Source organism: Cyclopterus lumpus, chromosome 5 (genome assembly GCF_009769545.1).
Source record: "Cyclopterus lumpus isolate fCycLum1 chromosome 5, fCycLum1.pri, whole genome shotgun sequence".
Taxonomy (NCBI): Eukaryota; Metazoa; Chordata; class Actinopteri; order Perciformes; family Cyclopteridae; genus Cyclopterus; species Cyclopterus lumpus.
The window spans coordinates 23,780,402-23,803,377 of NC_046970.1; the positions used below are offsets into that span (position 1 = coordinate 23,780,402).

General features: G+C 42.7%; 1 protein-coding gene across 3 annotated transcripts in view; it reads left to right on the plus strand.

Moving 5' to 3' along the window:
- Positions 1-15,251: 15,251 nt before the first annotated feature.
- Positions 15,252-22,976, plus strand: part of LOC117730357 (plasma membrane calcium-transporting ATPase 1-like) — a 61,596-nt gene continuing 53,871 nt past the window's right edge. For 2 of the 3 annotated variants that reach the window (XM_034532035.1, XM_034532033.1), the window contains exon 1: positions 15,252-15,763. The gene's annotated coding sequence lies outside the window, so the exon portion shown is untranslated. Of the gene's footprint in view, positions 15,764-15,793; positions 15,938-22,976 lie in introns of those variants that run through there. The other variant, XM_034532034.1, reaches the window with a different exon arrangement.

Sequence of the window (22,976 nt, forward strand, 5' to 3'; positions counted from 1 at the left end):
ATCACCCACATTTAAGCGTCTATCGCCTACACTTAAGCATCTATCAACCACATTTAAGCGTCTATCGCCTACACTTAAGCGTCTATCGCCTACACTTAAGCGTCTATCGCCTACATTTAGCATTTTTGAACTGTTTAGTGTTTAAAGAATCTGCATATTCAACACGCTAATATTGGTGGGAAGAAAAGAGATTTTTCTTTGAAAACTGCTGCAGCTGAAAACAAAACCATGCCAGCTGTGAGAATGAACCAACACAATGAAGACGCTTGTCGGAGAACTTAATAAGGACGCGCGATGTTATTTTGGTCGTTTCGTGACATAAGCGATGAGGCAGATATCTCGAGTGACAATCTATGTCTGGGTCACAGCCCAGAAACTGTACAACACATTACTGGGACCGATTTTTTTGGGCTGTTTCCTAACATTTAATTAAATTTTCAGCAGTTATTAAATCCCGTCGCTGTTAATGTGTACGGCTCATTACACTGAAGTGGCACATTTAATCTGTGAATGAGAGACTGTACCGCTCTAAAGATAGAGAGACATTTGGGTGATTGACGAACATTTGGACCTAAAATATACCCCAAATGAGCCGAGCGTCGGAGCAGTCATCAGTCACACAGTTGTGATTGAATTCACATTGATCACAGGGCCCCCCCCCCACCCAAATTTTTATTAAATTCATACTCATATTTCATTATTTTCTCATCATATTCTGGTCATTTGAACCCATCCTTCTGTGGGCAGGTCAGTCATGCGCCTTCTTTTATAATAACAAGCGCACATTATTGAATTAATTCAACGTGAACATATCAGAGCTCAACAATTGTGCTTCAAAGCGCCTTCTTCATGCACAACATTACGACCACAAAATATGACAACTGTGATGTTCTGTCACGGCGAGGCGACTAAAACTTTAGAAAAGACTTTTGTTCTTGTGCACGTGCACGTGCACGTGTCCGATTGGCCACGGCGACGCTTGATGGATCTAATTATAGTTCATAAGAGTGAACGTTCATTTTTTTCTGAAAAGTTTCGGGCCTCGGAGGTTTTAAAGAGGACTTAAACATGTGACTGGAATGCGTCTTAATCGATCGGACCTGATTATGGGATGCATCTTGACGTCTTAACATGGTGCCGAGGGGCTGAATGGGGTCTGAGGTCAGATCAGATCTACCCGGTGAGTCGCCGTCGGTTCTTTCGATCAGTTCGTCTCTTCGCTCTGAAACTGATCGTCGTTATGTAACCACGCGGCTTTGTGTTGTTGCCATGGCGTCAATATCTGACACTCTGCTGCAGCGCCTACATGATTTAAGTGGCACAGTCACATCTGAATCAAGCACACACACACACACACACTTCAGTTATACAGTGTGTGTGTGTGTGTGTGTGTGTGTGTGTGTGTGTGTCACAGTGAGGGAGGAAAGACAGAAAACTGTATTCAGTAGCTGTTGCCTTTTAAATGGTAACACTTCTTTTGCATATTTGTATCTAAAACACACACACACACACACACACACACACACACACACACACACACACACAGTCATGTTTTCATGACTTTTGGGGACATTGCATTGACTTACATTCATTTCCCGGAGACCTCCCTGAACTCTAACCCCCTCTACAGAGCGGTGCAGACGGGTATGTTTAGACGGGCAGTATAATAATAAAGTGTATTTTAGACATTAAAGTGTTGAAGTTTGAGCCTGAACATGATCGTGATATTTCCCCTTGAAACCAAAACATGTGTTTGGGTTTTTAGATGAATAATTAATGAGATCTGCACCCTAATTTAATCTAATCTGAGTTGTTTTAGGAGCTGATGTTTGCTTTTTGGTCAGTTAAAAAATATGTTTTTTAGTTTAAAGAGTTTAAAAATGATAAAATAGTTATCCGTCCTCCCAGGGTTTGTTTATTTCCCCTGTGATCTCACACACAACCACTCGGAGCTGGCCGCTGCTTTTGCGTTGCCACGGTAACCGCTCGGGTCCAAGTTTCCCTCGCTGCAAAACGTCCAAACGTTCATAAAGTTGATGCTTCTGTTTTGAAACACGGACATCCAGGTCTCACTCCGACGAGCTCGTTGGTGTCCAAGTGGATGCATTGAAAAGGGGATTATACTACACACACTGGAGACTAAGTCATTGTTTAAAGTCTTTGCACTCGAGTCCCTAAACGTTGAGTTTCAAGTTCTCAATGAGTCATAATGCGTTCTTCATCCAAAATAATGCACATGACCATATTTTTTGACACATTGCGCTCCAGAAGTGAAAGACGCATTAATTTTTAGACCGAGATTGACAACTGTGTAATAAAATCTGCTTCCCCCCCCCCCCCCCTTAAGTTAAAATGGTAAATGCATGTGGACATAAAAGTCAACTACGACTCCCAAGGTGCTTTTCGGTAAGAAGTCAACCCCATGTTAACCACCGACGGGCAGAAACCACAGTGTTGGGAACACCGCTCTAATAAATTCAGTGTCTGGATTCGTTTTGGGTGAATTCAACAACATGCGTTCTGTGTACAAATGAAACGATGGCTTCTTCTCCACACAGCGGCGGCCTCTCGCGTCGTAAACCGAACCGGTGGGAAATAAAACACGCTTTCTCTGGAATGAAGTGGAAATAATTAAAAAACCGACGGCCTCGGGATCGAACTTACAGCATCGTTACATCACCGCGAGAGTCCCGAGTGCCTACGTTATGTAACATGTTAATTAAGAGAAAAACTGAAGTGATAACACAGAGGGGAGAAGAGACAGTGTCCAGCTATCTATAGATGTTTAGTCTCTAATATCTCATATTGAAGGCAGCTGTAACGTCGAGCAATAAAGCACCTTCAGTCCTCTTCTTCTCTGGTGTGTTTCAGGTTATAAAGGAAATTAATTAAACATCTTTCTGATTTGGATCCTTGTTGTCTGCAGAAATAAAACCATGAAACCAAAGATTGTTGTTTCTGTGCTGATGAAAAGATCATTACTGAGCAATTACACTGATGTGATCATTACGTAATATATATACGTATATATATATATTTATATATATAAAGATTAATACATTCATTTATATATATAGATATATTTATAAAAAATATATATATAAATATATATATATATAGATAAATATATATCTTTATTTATATATATATATATATATATATATATATATATATATAGAGAGAGAGAGAGAGAGAGATAGATGAACATAAATCCACAAACACGTACAGTAGGAGCAGATCTCATGTCATTAAAAGAGCAGCTTCCATCCCAACACTTCTGCTCATTAATGCATCGTGCTCCATCCCAAAATGTTGGGAACGTGCAATCAGAGTCGGCCATCTGTGGTGAAGCGGAGATCGCATGTGAATCCCTGGATTCCTACGTGATGATCGACGCTTCGTGCTTCGTGCTTCGTGCTTCGTGGTTCGTGGTTCCTGGTTCCTGGTTCCTGGTTCCTGGTTCCTGGTTCCTGGTTCCTGGTTCCTGGTTCCTGGTTCCTGGTTCCTGTCCCCGGGGGCACCATCGTCAGCTCTGAGGACCCGCGACCCCAAATTGTTTGGGAGCACGCCGCTGGTTCACTCGCCTGTTCTCAATAACGATATTTCTTAATCTCTTGAAGAAATAAGCGTTTCTTCACAGGAGAGAATCCACAGTCTGCTCTTTCAGAATAAATGGCCGCTACAGTTTCTTCGCCTCGGCTCAAAATCTGTTGTTTTAAAAGGTTTTCACCAGTGTGCTAAACACTCGAAGTGTCAATCAAGGGGTCCCGGACCCACCTAACTGTGTGGTTTCAGCAGAATGCACCAGTGAGGACCCACAGGCCCAACGCGGGGGTTACATCTCCGAGGAGGTGCCGTGGGTTCTGGTGCAGGTTCTGGTCCAGCTGCAGGGGCTCCGGGTCTCCGTTGGACCAGTTCAACACTCAGACCGGAGCGCTTTGAATTTACAGGAAAACAACCTGAACAGTTGCACAGCGAAACAGAGTGCATGGTTACCAGTGTGTGTGTGTGTGTTCAGGTGTGTAACACTCCCACTGTGTGGGTTGTTAAGTGTGTGTGTGTGTGTGTGTGTGTGTGTGTGTGTGTGTCACTTACTGCGTGGGTTGAATGTCAAATGAATACATCTCGTTGACATGTACAAAGTGTGTTTTCTTCTACTGTTGTCCTACATGAACTAGACTACATGGTCATAGTGTGACGCTGTGTGTGAGTCTGCGTGTGTGTGTGTGTGTGTGTGTGTGTGTGTGTGTGGGAGCTGAGGTTGTGCGGCTGTTTGAAGTGAGCAATGGGGTGCAGCGCCGCAGCTGCTGTTTGCATGCTAATGCTGCGGCAGAGCTGGAGGACGTGGGAGGGGAGGGGAAAAGGCCAGAGCCCGCCCACACACACACACACACGCACACGCACACGCACCCGCCCACACACACACACACACACACACACACACGCACACGCACTCGCATACAAAAACACAACCTGCCATTTCACACTTCTCCTGGTTGAGAATCAGAGAACAAGCTGGATCTGTTGCTGCCTCGCTGCAGAGCATCAGCGTCCGCCATCAAGCAGCGGACGTGGAGGAAAATATGAAAGTCAGTCATGAAGTACTCGGGTCCGTTACTGAAGTACAAGTTCAAGTAAAGGTTCTGCACTTAAAATGGACAAAATGCACTAAAAGTAAAAGTACTTATGGTGCAGAAAGGACGATTTCAGACTGGTGTGAATGATATTACATGGATTAAAATGATTGATGCGTTCATTTGTTCATTGGGTGCTCATCAATGTTGCAGCTGGTTACAAACACAGGACTTTCACCCTGTGGACAGCTGTTCATGTCCCGCCGTGTGAAACCTAAAGTCACCTTTGACCTTTTATAACGTAACAAACGTACCTATTCTAAGGCAAAACACGACGTTTTACTGCATCTAGCCAAGTCGTTGTGTTGCTTAACATAATGACGTTTTTTTTGTTGTTGTTCTCTTTCAATTTACAACATTAAACCTCGTATATATAAAACTGCTTTCTGTAATTCCGCAAGTAAAATGTGTGTTTCTGTCTGAACGTAATTGAGGATGCGGTGAAGTGGACGAGACAGTTGGAGCAGGAGGACGTGGGAGTCAGGTGAGGGGGATTGACGGGAAGGCCATCTGGTGGACAGGTGGAGAGAATAAACCAAAACTGTTGCGACAGACTGATGTATTTCATTTCACAGTGCAGGTGATTCATTGGGCTAAAATAACTTGTTTCACTGACGAGTAAATGCATCCCGCTCCTATCCAGGGACTCGTTTTGATGTTCTCTTTGTTACATAAGGTTCTTTTACCCCTTTCCGTTCCAGCCTTCACAATAAAAGCCCCGACACAAACAGTGGAAGAGAGCCTTCACTAGGCAACACAATAGCTTACTTGTTCCTTAAGGGCTCATTTGAGTCAATACAAATATTTTATTCACACACAGACACCATCAAAACATTACAAAATATTTGTATTTATCAATGTGTCTCTTTTACCGGCGGTTCACAGGTTTGATGGCTTCTGGAATAAAAACCAAACGTTCCTCTATTTCTACATAAAGTGATATATGTACATGTATTCTGTTCCCACAGTGTAAACATGCATCATGGACATGTACATGTATTCTGTTCCCACAATGTGAACATGCATCATGGACATGTACATGTATTCTGTTCCCACAGTGTAAACATGCATCATGGACATGTACATGTATTCTGTTCCCACAGTGTAAACATGCATCATGGACATGTACATGTATTCTGTTCCCACAGTGTGAACATGCATCATGGACATGTACATGTATTCTGTTCCCACAGTGTAAACATGCATCATGGACATGTACATGTATTCTGTTCCCACAATGTGAACATGCATCATGGACATGTACATGTATTCTGTTCCCACAGTGTAAACATGCATCATGGACATGTACATGTATTCTGTTCCCACAATGTGAACATGCATCATGGACATGTACATGTATTCTGTTCCCACAGTGTAAACATGCATCATGGACATGTACATGTATTCTGTTCCCACAGTGTAAACATGCATCATGGACATGTACATGTATTCTGTTCCCACAGTGTGAACATGCATCATGGACATGTACATGTATTCTGTTCCCACAATGTAAACATGCATCATGGACATGTACATGTATTCTGTTCCCACAGTGTAAACATGCATCATGGACATGTACATGTATTCTGTTCCCACAGTGTAAACATGCATCATGGACATGTACATGTATTCTGTTCCCACAATGTGAACATGCATCATGGACATGTACATGTATTCTGTTCCCACAGTGTGAACATGCATCATAAGAAGCCTCTCGTCCATCACTCCTCCACCTGAAACCCCGCGATGAGTCAACCGGTGTCTCAGTTACACCGGCAGCTAAAGACCAGGTGTCGTCAGTAATTCATGTTTCTAAATCTGGGCGTCGCAGCACACTGCAGAGGAAATCAGATTTTTAAACCTGCGGAGACAGGAGGTGTATTATTATGGGCTGTTGAAGTGAAACCAGCTCCTCCGAGTTGAAGGGCGGCGCTGCTGATGAAAAGTTAATGGCAGCGGTGAGGAGTCGCTGCCCCCCCAGGCAGCGGTAATGACAGGGTTGGACTCCATGTCAGGGACCACCAGCAGAGCTCCAGGCCAGGAGGCACGCCTCACCCCTGCTGCCCAGGGCGCGGACTTCTCTTCCTGGGTATCCATCAGCTGACAGCTGGCTCCTGGGGCCACATCGCTAAGGATGATGGGAAGCTCCTTGAGCTTGGACAGGGATTGATGTTCCACCTGGAACCGTGTGACCTCGTATGGATTCAAGCCTGACCTTTCACCTCTGCTGTCGCGGGCAGTATTTCTTCTTATTGGTTACAATCAATTAAAATTCAGCGAGCGCAGTTGAATACGATCAATGTTGATCAAAAACTGAGAAATAAGTGTGGAGATTTGGGCGTGTTACAAATGTGTTAGAATATTTTCATTTGTAAATGATCAGAGAAATGATCAATGTGAATATTAACACAATCTTTGAAAATAAGATTTGAAACAAAAACTACAAAAATACAGGCGAGAATCAGCCTATAAACTGCTTCCTCTTGCAGGTCAAAACACACACTCATTAAAGTGTGTGATGACATAAAATACTGAAAGATATGGGTATTTTTGAAAAACTGTTACCAATAAAGGATGAGATAGTGTTGTTATTGATTTTCTTTTCCAGGTCCCCTGCTGCAGCTGTAAAGGCTCAGTGAAAACAGGCTTGAGCGCAAAATCCCACCTCTTGACAGCAGGCAGTAAAAAATAAAAGTTTATTCAAGGTCACAAAAAAAGGCAAACATGAAGTCCAAAGTTCATCTTCTTTTAATGTCCGTCTTCAGCTCCGATGCAGACTCAAACATCTCAACTAATATTAAATGGATCGCCATGACACTCCTGCAGAGACGTTCATGTGCAGCCAGATGATGAATTGACGAAACCTCGACTTTCCAACCACCATGAGGCCAAAATGTCAACACTCACCGATGTCTAAATGACAACAAAAAACAACAACAACAACAACAACACGTGTCGCTCGTTACCCCGAGTTACTGCCCGACATGTACTGCACATGTGCAAACTAGTACGACACGCCTGTGGTCATTTATTCCTTGATAATATTACAAACCCATGTTGAAATTGTCCAGAGGTTAGCTAGTTAGTGTTAGCAGCTTGGCTAAACAATGAAGTTACCAGCTAACGGGGAGGTTTAGCGGGGTGTTCAATTGTAATCTTGTAAAATCTTGGCAAGAAACTTGAATAAATGCCGTTCTTTTTGAGTAGATTCTTTCACAGCAATACACGATAGACATGAGAGAGGGAGAATTGTGACCCGTTACCAAAGCAACGGCGTGTACAGCCTGGCGTAGCTGCTAGCGTAGCCGTAGAGCCGTGCTCTGGTTTAATGGGCTGGCTGTGCTGCAGCCGACCTCTGAAAGAACCTGGAGATGTATTTGGTGTCTCAAGCTGAGCGAAGCCCACATTCAGATCCAGGAACCCTAACCCAGCAGGGGAAAGACCAGAACCGGCTCCCTGTCGCTCTTCATCACTCATAGAAAACACATTGTTGACTTGTGCAGCTGTTGGAAACAAATGAGAACCCTCTCTGTGATGGTTTTCGGTTCCTTCACATGTAGAAACTGAATCTGTGTGCATCATGTTAGCAGGAGGCTCTGGAGAAGAAGAAGAAGAAAAGAAAAAAACAGAAAAGGCCTTTGTGATAAAAATAATACAGATTACGTGAGAAGGTAGCCATGGATACAACATCCAGTCACCCTTGTCAGTGCATACATGGAGAGATGTATGTGTTTCCAGCTCAAGTAGTTGTCTAAATGCTACGTGTTGTCAGATCACTGCAGTGTAGGTGGATCCTGACCCCGGGAAGTCACGGCGTTACATAAGCCTGATGGATTTGAATCACACAGCCTCCATTTCATAATGAACATTAACGACGAAAAGTTTTCTCGGGAAAAAAAAACAACAACTGCGGGAGCGCCAATTGTTGATTAGATGGTGATTAAAATCACCGAATTCGGTTTTGGCCCGTGCACGTTTTCACGGAGAACTCCCACGAGAGAGACGAGACCTCGTGGAGCCTCCGGCTGAACCATGGACGCATCACTGCGGAGCATTCAAGGACAATTCGGCTTTTTACAACCTCTTTTTTTCTTTCTTTGAATCACTACGAACCTTTCTGGAAACGTTGTGCTCACCAAAGGAATGCGTCTGAAGTCACTCGTTCACCGGCACAATGAACACGGGCCAAGGACACATTTCTGAAGGCATGCTATTGAGCAGGAAGGCAAATATAATAAATGTTGTTAAAATACAAGCAATAAGTAAGCTATAAATCCCCATTCATTGCCACTTTACCTCGTAGCTATACTGTTGCACACACACAGTACATTTATTACCACACATGTTTTCTACATTCCTGTTTACGTTACAGTTTATTCATCACTTTGCATTTATATTATTTGACGTTGCACGTTGGTTATATTGCATCCCTGTATTTTGACACCATTTTATGTCCTAGATTTCCCATTTTAACTCCTTTAAATAAAATGATTATTTATTATTTAATAGTTGTCTCATTACGTAATAACTTGTTACATTATGCGCAAAACTGTTATTACGTTATGCACTTTTGTGTGTTTTTTTTTTTTTAACGTGTATGCCGATTATGAGGTTTTGTTACATGTTAATTATTAAATTATTTTTACTAGTTTAGTTGCGACACATTCCTAAATCAAAAAAAGTGAGATTTAGAGACATACAGTAACATAAATATGATTCTGAATCGGCCCGTTATGGATAAGGAATACTTTTAATGTGATGCTAATACTTTTGTGTACCTTTATTGAATACGATTTTTGAATATTTTCACGCTGCAGTATTCCTTTTTGTACTCAAGTGGTCCAAGAAAACAAGTCGTCTTTTTCACCGCAGTCGGACGCCACGTCTCTCAGTCTGCGGCTGTCAAAAAAGGTATTTGGGGGGGGATTTCAAGTGTGTGTGTGTGTGTGTGTGTGTGTGTGTGTGTGTGTGTGTGTGTGTGTGTGTGTGTGTGTGCGTGCGCTCCTGCTGCCTCTGAAGCCATGAACAGATGGAGAGGTGACTCTTTTGCCCTGAACCGAGTCTCTTAGGACACGCTCCCTCCCGGCTCTGGAACGCCTCCAGAAACTAAATAAATGTTTTGGGAGTTCACAACCCATCTTTAGGCTAAGAGTACAGCTCCTACCGGATCAACGGCAATGCCTCTGGTTTTCACGATGGTGGACGATTTTTGGAAATATTTTATGTTGACGAATCATTTCAAAGTGACGGAGCTGTTTCTAAGTCTCAATTAATTACGTTGCATTCAAGGTTGGCCCCTCCTCCTCCTCCTCTTCCTCCTCGTGGATATCGCCAGCAGCTGAACGACAACCTCAGATTCACTCTCGTTTTTTGGGACGAGCGTTGGTTGATTATTTGCATTTTTTCCTGCGTTGTGTGCGCCATCTTTGTAACTTCCTCTCGGGTTCAACGCTCTGGCACCTTTTTTTTTAATCGAGGATGACGCCCAGAAATGTACCAAACACAGCAAAATATGAAAATACAGGCAGTGGGCAGCATCTCTGCAGATACAGACACGCTGTGATGGTTTATGTATCGCTCTATACTCTCATTGTGCGTTTAGGTTTCTATCGAATTCGTATGCAGAATCTGTTTGGCAACGAGACAAGATTTTTTTGGATCAGATGCGTTCTGATTTCAGACAAAAGTTACGTAAACCCGATGTTTATTTATTTAGGAAAAAAGGAGCTCTTTAGTTCAACATATGCGAATCTAAGTTCACAAAAATGGGCAACAGAGCGTTTTTTTAAATCAAAGGACCAAATATACTTTCACTTATCTAAAACTAAAACTGGTGAAAATAATGATGCTTGAAAACCAAAAGCACAGCAACGACTGCTTCACTGGTTCCCTGGGTTCTCTAACGTAAAAGAGATGAATCAGTTTTATAGGACCTGACTCTGAAGTGAACCCAGTCCCCTGGGTTTGACTAGTACCCCAAAGACACTTCACAGTCAGTCAGGAGCGGTGGCCCCGCCCCCCCGAGTGAAGCCTCGGCCCTTTATGCTCCTGCCAATCAGGTCCCTTCTTGTGATTGGCCCGTCGGACTAGGTGACGCACCAGTCAGGTCCCTTCTTGTAATTGGCCCGTCGGACTAGGTGACGCACCACTCAGGTCCCTTCTTGTGATTGGCCCGTCGGACTAGGTGACGCACCACTCAGGTCCCTTCTTGTGATTGGCCCGTCGGACTAGGTGACGCACCACTCAGGTCCCTTCTTGTGATTGGCCCGTCGGACTAGGTGACGCACCACTCAGGTCTCTTCTTGTGATTGGCCCGTCGGACTAGGTGACGCACCACTCAGGTCCCTTCTTGTGATTGGCCCGTCGGACTAGGTGACGAACCACTCAGGTCCCTTCTTGTGATTGGCCCGTCGGACTAGGTGACGCACCACTCAGATCCCTTCTTGTGATTGGCCCGTCGGACTAGGTGACGCAACACTCAGGTCCCTTATTGTGATTGGCCCGTCGGACTAGGTGACGCACCAATCAGGTCCCTTCTTGTGATTGGCCCGTCGGACTAGGTGACGCACCAATCAGATCCCTTCTTGTGATTGGCCCGTCGGACAAGGTGACGCACCAATCAGGTCCCTTCACGTCTTTGTTTTGAATGCAGATAAACAGCAGAGCAAAAGAAAATGTAATCTGGGAAATCCCTTATGAAAGGATTTTATAAACTGGCTACTTGTGAAATAATCCGGTTGAACGAGCTCCTGATCGGACCGTAAACAAACAAAAGCGCAAACAAAGAAATGAACCCAGGAAGTGCATCCCCGTGTCTCCAGAGGCGTATCCGTCCTCACACCGATAGCTGAGATTGAATTATCACCAACTGTGATAAATGAATGAATAAATCTGATTTCATGGTCACCCCAGATAGGCCGTAACCCACCAAACTTCAAACCCTGATCCCACGAGTATCCTCTTAACCTTCCCGTCTCCTCCGGTTTATTTAAAGTTTGGGCTCCTCTCCTGCCTTTCGTGCCTCGGAGAGACTCGGCCAGGACGTATTGACAATAGATACACAGGTGTGTTGTGACAACAGCGTGTTCGGGAGGGGAATCAGACAGGTGAGTCCTGAGACGCCACTTTGTCCTGATACCCAGCGCGAGGCCGGAGGCTCCAAGTGTTACGTACAAAGACACTGTAAACATACCTGCATTGGAAGTGATCCTGGAGTAAAAGTATGTAAGTATAAACAGGAACATGTACTCAAAGTATGACAAGTGAAAGTGACTGTTACATTATTATATTGCCTGCTCAAAGTTAGACAGCAGCAGGTGAACACAGTGCGACATTAAGTAACTTGGTGGAGACCAAAAACAGAGCAAAAAGAGAGTGAATGACAACGCTGCTCTGTATCTGCTGGTCATAGTTTGATAAAAATATTCACATTGGGATAATATGTCAATGTTGCATTTACAGTTTGTCTCATTGCGTTAATAATACGGGAAATGCATTTATTTTTTTGGTAGAATACTATTATTATGGAAAGTATAGAACAACCTTACATCGGCTCATTTTGTTTTCACACCCCTTTTTTTTTGTACCTTTCGAGCAATTTAAGTGCACTTTAAAAGGGACATTTACAGAACATTCACATTTATCTATAAATAAAAATGTATAGAAGAATATAAAAAAACACTTACAAATATTAATATAATTCAGGCATTTTAACAAACGTGATTTTGAGAAGGACGGGTCGAACAGTAACGTGCGCGTTGATATTTTGCGTACAGAAAACCGTATTAAAGCAGTGACGACTGCATATGTGACACAGTTCTGACTGACGGTGACTTGTGAGGAGTCGGCAGCTCCTTCTTCTGCAGTCGGTTTGGGGGAAGCTGCGCGCTGTGCTGTTAAATGGCAGCTTTAACCACCTCTCTGCCTCCCTGTCATTAGCATAGCGTGGGAGGCAGAGCTGATTGAGTGGCCAGTTGGCAGCCAGACAGAAATTTATTTTCAGATTCTTTGTTCATGTTCTGTAACCAGAATTTTCTTTGACAAAAATCACCATCACACATGAGCACAAACAGTGTGAAGGTATAATCTTCATCTCTTCCTGATGACGATGTGACCTTTGCTTTTAATCACTGTATTAAAAAGGCGTCGATCAGATCATTGGAGTTGTTTTGTGGATTTTTCACCGAAACGGCAGCTAAAAAATTAAAAAAGACTTCCGGGCTGTAATATGTTAAAGAAACCAATCAACCGACATGAAAGTGTCTGTTGGTCTCCGAAGGTTTGAGATATAGAAATGTGTTCAATACACCGCTGTTCAAGGTGGACTTTCAGTTATCTGAGATTATATTTGATATTTGTTATTGTGTAGTTGAATTAATTAAAACTACATTTAAAAAAATTCCCCATTTATTTTAAATATTAAATACAAAGTTCCCTCCAAACTTTTGTCTGCCACACCAATAATATTATTAATATTATTATTTAAAGTAATAACCATCCCATAATTTGAATTGCAAAGCATTTATTAACACAAACCTGTTTTATGAATTATTTGTATTAAATCGTATAAGGTGCTTAGTTACAATCATGAGAAACTATTTGTCATAAATGTGTGGCGTTTTCAGTGATATTTTCAGGAGTCCATGCTCTTCATCTGTTCATTTATTTTTCTGGTATTAATGATCCTCCATACTCTGGACCAGAGAACGCCTCAAGGTGTCACATCAAGTCAACTTTACTGTATTTGTGTATTCCAGTATCAACATTTCAATGTGCTTTAAAGAAGCTTTTTTTCTCTCATAGTAGGTAGACATAATCTTGAATTATTACTGTTTTTTTCTTGAAATATGAGGATTATTTCAATATTATTACTTTTTCTCAATTAAATTGAACATTATTTTCAAAATCTAAAATATGACAAATATTCAAAATGAAGTTCATTCTCAAAATATTACAATTGTATTGTTTGTGCAAAATATATATATTTTTTAAATGTACTAGTTTTCTTCTTTGGAAAAATATTACAACTTTAACTCGAAATATTATCACTTTACTCTGATTGCTTCAACCTTTGTCTGAAAATAGCGTGACTTTTTTTCTTGAAATATTAACTTTTTCTCAATGTATTTTGACTTTATTCTGGAAATGTTCACTTGTACCTCCTATTTGTACCTCAAAATATTACGATATTGTGGAATTTGTATGACCTTCATGACATATGTGTCTATAACTACTTTGTTCTCCAAATATTTATTTTTGTATTGCTTTTTTCAGATTTCTTTTCTTACATTTTTACAAATGTGTATGTCAAAATATGAACACTTTTTATTATAGGAACTTAGTCTAGAAAGAAATTGACAATGTGATAACTTTTTTAACTAAATCTAGAAAAAACTGTAAATATTTACTTTTTTTTCTGACAACATGATGACTTTTTTTAATAATAATAATAATTTAAAAAAATATTTTATAATAGGTCGTTTTTTTTTTACGGGAACTAAACCTAGAAACTAATCCGAAATAACCTGTAAATATTTACTTTTTTTCTGACTATATGCTAACTTTTTTAATAATAATAAAAAAATATTCAGATTAAAAAAAAAGATATTTTATAATATGTCAAAATATTACAAAAAATCCAAAATAACCTGTAATTATTTACTTTTTTTCTGACAACATGATGACTTTTTTAAATAATAATAATAATTTTAAAAAATATTTTATAATAGGTCGTTTTTTTTTTACGGGAACTAAATCTAGAAACTAATCCGAAATAACCTGTAAATATTTACTTTTTTCTGACTATATGCTAACTTTTTTAATAATATTAAAAAAATATTCAGATTAAAAAAAAAGATATTTTATAATATGTCAAAATATTACAAAAAATCCAAAATAACCTGTAATTATTTACTTTTTTTCTGACAACATGATGACTTTTTTTAATAATAATAATAATTTTTAAAAATATTTTATAATAGGTCGTTTTTTTTTTTTACGGGAACTAAATCTAGAAACTAATCCGAAATAACCTGTAAATATTTACTTTTTTTCTGACTATATACTAACTTTTTTAATAATATAAAAAAAATATTCAGATTAAAAAATATATATTTTATAATATGTCAAAATATTTAAAAAAATCCGAAATAACCTGTAAATATTTACTTTTTTTTCTGACAACATGATGACTTTATTTATGAAATATTAGGATTTTAAATTTTGAAGTATTATGATGTATTTTTCCTCTAACTTTATTCTGGAAAGTATTCCCCCCTAACAGTAAAAACAACAATAAAAACCATATATAATAATAGAGAGAGATGGTATCTCTGGCCGGAAATGAGCCTCCATACATCGCTCCAGATGTGGGTTCCCTTTCCTTTCTCGGAGGACTCTTCCTCTCAACTTTCCAGGGTCTTCATCGGCCTCGAGGCGGATGTTCTCCATCGCAAAAGGGAGCCGACTACCTAATTAATTCATAGATCCACCTTAAAAAAAAAACTGGGTAATCCCGGGTTGGCCGCGCCCCTCTCTCGCGGTCTCCAGCACTAGTTCACTTCCCTCTCTCAACCCCCCCCCCCACCCCACCCCCCCACCCCACACACACAGCCCCGCCAGCCAGGAAAAGACGCCGACCCGGACTTCGGGTCTTTTCTCTGGTCCCTGTTTGAATGTGTCGGACCCCTCCAGTCCCACAAACCCACCGGTCCTCATTTACCGGAGCCACAGTCCAAGAGAGAGAGAGAGAGAGAGAGAGAGAGATAAAGAAAGGAGGGGAGTTTATTTCTTTCTTGGAACCGGATTGATTTTTTTTCTTCTCCCCCCCCCCCCCCCCTGACCGAATCTGGATTGTTCGCTTCCTCTGTGGGGGGGCCGCCGCTGCAGGACCGGAGCCGATGCTACCGTCACAGAAACCGGTTTAGAAACGTCGGAACACCGAGGGACGGTGGAGATCTGTTCCTTCCCATCCGGGTAGGTCAATCATTGTCGCCACTGCGGTTGTCAAGTTGGATCCCCCGCTGTGAAATGGACAAACCCCTCTGAAAACTGCAAAGACGCCGCTCTCCGCCCCACCGACACCCAGCCGCAGGACGGGATCCGGGACGAGGACTACCCCCGTAGTGGAGGTAACGGCGATTTGCTTTCTTCTAACTTTATTCAGCGCACGTCCGATTTTCTTTCAGTTCACTTGTGGCTGAAAGACGAAAAAAACGAAAGAAGTTAAAGTGATTTTTAAAACATGTTTTTAAAAAAAAGGAGCCTGTCGTGTACTCGGCTGGCCGCACTGCTTGAGCATCCGGGTAAGTTCACGTTAACGGTCACCAACCGCTGTTTTCTTCACCTTGTGACACCCACCAACTAGCAACTACGGACACATTGTTTTTTTGGGGGGGGTCCCACAGGTGTGAACGCACACTTCAGGGAGATTTATTACCTGTATTTTGATTTGTTCCCTGAATAACCTCCACGGAGTCTCTCGCGAAACCCCCCTTTTTGAGGCACGTTTCGCTAACCCGTGTCCCCCCCACCACCACCACCACCACACGGCAGTTGGCCGGGTTACGGACCCGATACGTGCCGCCCTCAACGGCCAACGCCGTGAAGTCTCCATTTAAAAAAAACAAAAAACGGTTGTACGGTCGTCTGTGAATGAACACATCTGTAATAGACCCGAATAACTCTTAATTTCGGTAAAAATATTAACTTTTAGGCGTGTTACGCAGCGCTCGCGACGGGTTTCTCTCTCGTCGCCCACCGCGGTGTGCGTTTCTACCGGGGAGACCGCGAGTGCGTACCGGGTAGTTAACGCCTATTTTCAGTAAAAAAAAAAAAAGGGAGCTCTTTAGTTCAGACTTTTTTTTTTGTACGTGTGCGGGGAGGCACGCCGGATTGAACACCGGTGTCTACGACGTGTCCGCCACTTAAACGGGGGGGGGGGGCATGTTGTTTGAATGAGGGGATTCTCAATGGCGCCGCCGTGACGGGTTCTCCCCGGGCGACGGGGCGGCACGTACCGACCAATGCAGCGGTTGCGAGGCAGGAATCAGACCAGAGTGTCTGGAAACACGTCGCTCATCGTCCCTGCCGACAGTGTGTGTGTGTGTGTGTTTTCCCCTACTGATATTCCCCCTTGGTAACCAAAAGAAACCCTTCTTTGTCATCAGTACACATCTCGGGTCTCCGGTAACTTGGTGCCCCCCCCTCCGGTCCACGAACACCGGTTGCCGCGGTACTTTTGGTGAGTGGTATTGATGTTTCACTGCCGTCACGAATGCGGCGCCTTTCAGGCGTGAAGCTCGTCCGGCTCGTCGGAGTGGTTTGCCCACATTTAGCGCATACAATGTTAAAAAAACTGTCGCAATGACTGGCGGCTGCGGAGGAGGAGGGCGGAGGAAAACACACACACCCACACGCACACACGCACACACACACACCCACACGCACACGCACACACAATGTTTTTTATTTTAATTAACGGGCGTTCAGCTTGAGAAGAAACCGTCCTTTACGTCATTCTGCAAAGATGGGGCGGATGAGCACCAGAAAGCAGCGCTGCTCCTTCTCCTCCTCTTCTCTCATTTCATCCATCATCATCTCCTCCTCCTCCTCCTCCTCCTCCTCCTCCTCCGTCTGGGTGTGTCCTGCCTTATTGCGTTAAGGAAGGAGGGGGGATCCCGCATCTTGGCTCGCGGTGACTCCTCCTCAGCGTGTGACCTCCAAACGAGGGCATTTTGCTCCTTCAGTTTTCCTCTTGAAATGAAGAAAAAAAAAAAGCTCTTTTGCAAAAGAAACACGAGTTGAGAGGAAAACTTTGACGTCTGAATTCTAGTTGATTTTAATTTTTTTCTGAGGTGAGGCTCAGTGACTCTTGTTGTTTACTAGAATGCAAAGGAGAAAAAAAAATGCCTTGTTTTTTAGAAAAGGCGCTTGTTTGTTTTATAATGGCCTTTTTCTGTGAGAAATGGCATGTCTGCTCTTTTCCCTCCTAAAGGTCAAAGTTGTAATTTAAAAATTTTTAAAAATTATATTTATTTTTCATGAAGTTAGAGGGCGGTCTTTGCTTCAGGCAAGGCGGCCTACATCCTTTTTTTTTTAACTGAAAGTGAAGCATTATTCATTAAGTCATTTAATTGATATGACGTTTTTTTTTTTTTTAAAGGCCACAAACATTAGCCGACTCAGCTTCTTTTGGGTTTATATCACTGAAAACTTCTTTAAGTTTTGAGCAGGTGGTCATACAAATCCCCTTTTTGTGCTGGTTATACTGTGATGGACCCAATAGCATTGCCCGTCTTGTCATTGTCGCTTTTGAACAATTCTTGTTCTTTCACATTTGTTTCGTAGTAGTTTTGTTTCCTGACCTCTTCTGCGCTCTCTTGACCATTTGTGCCGGGTGGGTGTGGCCTCCACCCTCACACTGTATAAGAAGTGGACATGGTCGTCGTGAAAGGAAGTGACCATATTTGGACTGCTGAGGCGCGATGTAGAGACGCCAAATATGTCTCTGGTAAAGAGAGAGACCTGCAGTCACCAGGCTAAATGACCACAATTTACTAAATGAACATCAGCTAGAGATTGAGACCATAAACTCATGTTTACAATGACTGAGGGAATAAATCCAGAGAGAAGTAGTAGTCATTTTCTCATAGACTTCTATACAACCAGAGGAGTCGCCCCCTGCTGGTCAGTAGAGAGAATGCAAGTTTAAGGCACTTCAGCATCATTTTCACTCTTCAGAACCGCCTGGTTCAATAACCGCTCTCTCAGCTTTCCCCTTAATTTTTAGGCTTTTAATGTGAGAAACTCTCATTAAGGGTGACAAACCCCTCATCCGTTCTGTTATTTCAGGCTGTCCTTTTATTTAAATTTTTAATATGAGAATTTAATGGTACGACTATGAGCTTGGATCTAGACTGGCGACCGGTCCAGCATGACGGATGGGTATTCATGACGGATGGATCCACCGTTTCATTACACGCCTCCAGGATTGATCCTAATAAATAATGCCTGGTCAACAATAGGGCTTCGGCGAATAACGTTATCTCTCCAACCTCCGGCCGAGGACACGCAGGCCGGAGGTTGTTGGCGTCTGGAGCTGCTGCTGAGGCCCAGATGACCACAGGAAGAGACGGATGCTGACTCGGCTCGTCTCGTCTGTCCTCGTCACGTCCTGGAGGAGGTTTTCGGGTCCCCTCGGCGACAACAGGAAGAACAGATTGAATATTTATTTAATTTGTCAGTCAGATTGTTCACTACAGCTCACGGGGACTTTTAATTTTTTTTTTCACCGCTAACTGCATGTGACTGTGACGTGTTTACTGCAGTGCATTGTGGGTGACGGAGGCGAGGACCCGGTTGCTTTGCTGTTTCCTCGTGGATGGGTGGATTGCTCCCTGTGTTATTGTCGAATGTTGGTTTCAAAATGGCTGTGGCTCTATTTAAAACAACAACTCCCGCTTTGATTGTGATTCCACAGTTTTGGAGTCGTTGCGTTGTCGTATGCGGGTCACTTGTTTGTGCTTTTGGACCTCCGATGTACATCCAGGCATCCGCACAGCTTTCTTCATGCATATGTGGTTTTCAGTGGAAGTGGGTTTGTGTTCACACCTCAGAACGACCTGCTACGCAGAAAACGAGTGTTGGTGTGATCTCAGTGATTCAGACCATCAGTCCCCAGATGGAGTCAAGACCACATGGGACCTCTTTTTTTTTCCCTTCTATATTTTTACATATTTTACATATCTAAATGACCGGAGGCAGAACCGTTTCTCCAGAGTCTTCCGTCCGTTTGTGACCGTTTGGCTGTTGAATGAACTCGTTATGCTGTTTACACACACGCATTGGTTCATGACGGCTTTCTGTACAATAGTGAAACTGAAAATATATATTCATTTTATATAATTGTATGTTTTTTTGCCTTGATGGTTTTATGTTTTGCCAAACATTTAGTCCGTTTTTATCCTCGTCCTGTAGAGACAATATTTCATTGAGACTGTATTTCTTTTTCCAGTTGAAATGACAAACGTGAAACCTGAAGTCTGTCATTGACTCCTCACATTTTTATTATAAGATGTGATCAGAATCGGGTTGAGGGGATTTGGCCTGGTGGATTTGGTGCATGAACAATAAGCCTCAGAAAAACAAATGCTGCAAAAGTCAAGAACCACGAGTAGGAAAGAGAATAATGTGCCCAAAGAATATCGGGTGGTGTGGTGTGTGTGTGTGTGTGTTGTGGTGTGTGTGTGTGTGTGTAAGGCGGTTTGTTGCCAACATTGTCTCCAGGAAAACGGACCTAACAGTTTGTGGAGCAAAGGATTAATTGATTATTTGATCTATCGCCAATTATTAGTGACAGTCCTAAAAAAAAAAAAAAAAAGAAGAAGAGAAATATATACACACACACACACAGTACACATTTTCTTCAAACTTGATTGGGAAACCATTCATAGGCAAAATCACTGAACACATACTGTATGTGCCCAGTTGCTTATTGTAGTGTTTTTTATATATATTTTTTAAATTTTTTTTATCAAAGTACTTCGTCACATCAATAAAAACAAGTTGCGTGTGGATAAAACGACATGAAATCAATCCGTGGCGTAAACGGTGTGTGGCGACATTTGACACACAACGTACACATCACACCTGACCCCGATCCGTGTGACGCCACCTGGGCCACACATCCGGTCCAGAGGGTCCTCCAGCAGTACGATGCACACCGCTCACGGCTGAACCAACCGGGCCAAACGCACCCACTGGACGCTACTTCAGTGACATGTGGGAACCCCACTGCAGACGGAATCCCCGCCTGTGATCCAGATCCAGCAGCGCAACTCTCTTGCGTAAGTCCGCATCCATTATTAATGTCTCGGTCCTATATTTAAGACATGGGAGCTCTCTGCTCAGCGTAGCCTCAGTGTTTGTGGTTATAATAGAGCTGTTGGCCTTTATCATTATTTTATAATACCCCCCCCCCCCCTCTGTGTGTGTGTGTGTTATTTATGACATTGGTTGAATACCAGCCTTTATTGGAGAATTCCCAGTCAACCCTGTCCATTGAAAGTACCTTTTTTAATTAAGTCTCCATGCAAGCATCTAAAAATATACACTTATAATACTGTGTCTCCGTTTCACGGCGTCTCACGTGCACCAGCACAATGTGCAACACGTGCGCATCGTCAGCGCTGTGCGGCGCGTGTTGAAACGCAGGTAACCATAGCAACAGCACCGATGCTTCGGCCCCCCCCCCCATCGTCGAGTAAAAACTCCCCCGTCAGTTAAACTGACTGCAAACGCACTTCAAGACATGGATTTAAAAAAAAAATTCAAATGCACGTAAATGTGACCGTGTGTGTGTGTGTGTTTCCCTCAACTCCTGTCTAAAGAGGACACACTGCATGAAGGAGTCGTGTCTCCTGTAGTTGGGGCATCATTTGGTGACAACCTGCAGCTGAACATGAGCAGAGGACCTGAAACCTGTCCGATCCTGAAGCCCATGTGATCGTCATAGAGTGGATCTTCTGGACCTTTAACCATATGGAATGCGCCATAATTATCCAATTAGCTGATGACATCCTCCAACGCTGTACATTGCTCTTTGCTAGTGAATAAAAATCGACCGTCGGAAACCAAACCCTTTTTTTTTTTTGTGTGTGTGACGTCGCTCACATTTTTACATCGACACGAGCTGCTGTTTTGTTTACTGTATTCAAATAAAGTGGAAACCGCGAACTGGTCGAGGCTCTGAGATCGGGACACGAGTACGAGCAGAGAAACCCACAATTAAATCTCCAATAATAATAATAAATCATGTGACGCAGCCGTGCGATGACAGATGTAATACGGGTGCGGTCGCTCCACGCGTAACAAAGTCCTCAGGAAAACGAGACTCAGAGGAAGTCGAACCAACAATGGACCGAATGACGTCACTACAATGGAAAAGACGAGATACAAATATGATCATATTCAGACCATCATATGTTGATGGTCTGAAAAATGTTGTTGTTTATTTGAGTTCATTTCTTCCCTCTCGGAGCTCGAACATGAACTTTCTCTCTCTCTCTGTGTGTGTGTGTGTGTGTGTGTGTGTGTGTGTGTGTGTGTGTGTGTGTGTGTGTGTGTGTTAATCCCGATAAAGCTGTGGGTGCAGAGAGGTGTTGAAGCTTGTTGTGAATGTGATGCGCTGCAGTGAGCTGTGTGTGTGTGTGTGTGTGTGTGTGTTTGCTGCTCTGTGGGTTGTAACCGTGTTGAAGTGCATCAACAGTCGCTGTGAGAATCAATAATTATGTTTGCTGAGCTTTATTTGCTGATATTCTGTCAGTTTAGGACAAAAAAAAAAACCATATATTTTTTTTCTTTTGTTTTCTATACAAAATGTGTGTGTTGTGATTCAGACGTGCACATTTAGTTTTGACAAATCCCGGCGGACCGCCTGTGATCTTTGGCGGTCCACCTTGGGGGCCCCGGACCCCGGGCTGGAAACCACTCTGTAGGTTATTTCTTCAAATCAACTCCCAGATGAACTGAATAGAAAGTTGGGAGTCGAAAAAGTCACAAAACGCATATAATGGCCTCAAAATGACTGCTAATAAAGAATGACTCCATATGAGCCCCACAAACGTCTCGCATGGAGTCTTTAATGAGCACGCGCTGACCCGTTGGATGTAAACTGCAACGTGACGCACTACTGCGGCGGTAATTCTATTCATTTAGTTTTTTGTATTCAAATCTTCTGAGGCTTGTGTGTGTCTTAGTGTGTGTGTTCAGGTATTTAAAGCTGGCAGCTTACTTGGCATCCCTCTGCAGCATGTTACCAACTGATAAAGATGAGAGAATAAAGAGAGAGAGAGAGAGAGAGAGAGAGAGACCAACAAGCCTGCAGGACTCATACACGGTTAATTATTTCATCACCGTCTAAACTGCCTTTTTTTTTTAGAAATCCAGCCCCCTAAATCTGTTCCATTGTAGTCTAAATCTAAGTTTGTGTGTGTGTTGCATTTAATGTTGTACGTTGGTCATTGAAGACTGAACATGTTGTTCTTTAGTTAATTTATCAGTGATCTCACACACAAAGGCTGTTGTGTGTGTGTGTGTGTGTGTGTGTGTGTGTGTGTGTGTGTGTGTGTGTGTGTGTGTTCCAGTGAATGAGACTCGGGTTCACGCAGCTCAAGCTGAATCTCAGATTGGTTGCTGACTTCTCACACCACGGAGCTCGAAGGGTGTGAGATTCATTCAGAGAATGGCATTGGTCAAAGCAGGAAGTAACAGATGGAGGGGTGGACGGAGAGCCAACAGGAAGTACGGGCTCAATGGTTTCCTCATGTTGTGTTGGCAACAGTC